This window comes from Diachasma alloeum, unplaced genomic scaffold (genome assembly GCF_001412515.2).
Source record: "Diachasma alloeum isolate Michigan unplaced genomic scaffold, Dall2.0 Dall_scaffold_03061, whole genome shotgun sequence".
NCBI classification, from domain to species: Eukaryota; Metazoa; Arthropoda; class Insecta; order Hymenoptera; family Braconidae; genus Diachasma; species Diachasma alloeum.
In genome coordinates this window covers 88,456-90,292 of record NW_021682456.1, presented here as the reverse complement: position 1 = coordinate 90,292, position 1,837 = coordinate 88,456, and positions in this window count along the sequence as shown.

Sequence of the window (1,837 nt, the reverse complement as noted above, 5' to 3'; positions counted from 1 at the left end):
ACAAACTCCTCATCAACAAAGAACTGGATCCTTCGGCGAGGCTAGTTTATCACTCCCTGATCCATTCTATTGATAATTCCCTCAAAAGAACTCTCTTTCGCGCGGGGCGAACTCATCNCAAGAGAATAATTTCCACCCTCCGCTAACGTTCCGTCCCGCGTGGCTCTAGCACGACAGTTTTATTGATAATTCCTTGAAAAGAACCCCCTATCGCGCGGGACAAACTCCTCATCAACAAAGAACTGGATCCTTCGGCGAGGCTAGTTTACCACTCCCTGATCCATTCTATTGATAATTCCCTCAAAAGACCTCTCTTTCGCGCGAGGCAAACTCCTCATCAACAAAGAACTAGGTCCTTCGGCGAGGCTAGTTTACCACTCCCTGATCCATTCTATTGATAATTCCCTCAAAAGACCTCTCTTTCGCGCGAGGCAAACTCCTCATCAACAAAGAACTAGGTCCTTCGGCGAGGCTAGTTTACCACTCCCTGATCCATTCTATTGATAATTCCCTCAAAAGACCTCTCTTTCGCGCGAGGCAAACTCCTCATCAACAAAGAACTGGATCCTTCGGCGAGGCTAGTTTACCACTCCCTGATCCATATTAATAATAATAATAATAATAATAATAATAATAATTCCCTCAAAAGAACTCTCGCGGGGCAAACTCCTCATCAATACAGAACTGGATCCTTCGGCGAGGGTAGTTTACCACGCCCTGATCCTATTATTAATAATAATAATAATAATAATTCCCTCAAAAGAACTCTCTTTCGCGCGAGGCAAACTCCTCATCAACAAAGAACTAGGTCCTTTGGCGAGGCTAGTTTATCACTCCCTGATCCATAATATTCACAATTCCCTCAAAAGAACTCCCTATTCCACGGGGCAAGCTCCTCATCAACCGAGAACTAGGTCCTTCGGTTGACATCTTTAAGGAGACAAAAGTGTCTTAATTTCGCCCACTAGTTTTTCCAGTGCTCACATCCCAAAAAGTTGATTTTTTCAGTGGCGCACGTTCGTAAAAAACCTTCGTTCTCCCAACTCCGAACTCCTTTCAGTAGACCCAAGCCAAAGCACATATAAATGTGCATGTGATTCGGAATGAATAATCGGATTAACGTTTAATACCCACCGCACTGTCCCCGTACACCGTGTACACGCATCGAAGGGGGGAGTGAGTTCTACAATGATCGTTGTGTGTCGTCGCCTTGAATATATTCTCGCGTATCTCCCCATGCCTCTCATGATTTGAACAATGCCCGCAGGCCACGAGAGTTAGCTTTGCTTACGACGGCCACGTGTCAGCTATTACAACACATTTGAGGTGCACCCTGTCGAGGAATCGTAGCGTCCATATATACTCGATCCACATATCTACGTTTGTTGAATTAATACGTCCCACGCCGACTCATCGAGCATGATGTCCTTGCTCTAATCGAAATCACTATTCTTCGGAAATCCCCTTATGCGGCTATTATTTTAAATTTTTGCTTCCGAATGGAAGCTTTGTAAGCACTCAAATTGAAGTTCCCCATTTATTGTGTTAGGGTAACTAAATATTGTCTAAAAGTGTCTGTATGTATGTGGTCTTCTTTCTTCATTTTGTTCGGAATTTTCTTTAAAAAAATTAGGCCGTGACTATTCGGACCATTGCGTGGATCACTCCCGTACACTCCATACACTCCACGCGTGCGGGAAGTTTGTGTGTTTCACTTTCGTTTTTCGTGATTATCTCGGAAACTATGAGACATAGAGCCTCAAAACCTATTCCATTCGATTCCTGAGAAAATTTGGGTTCCGTATAGGCAGATGGACGGCTCAGAATTGCGTTTTTC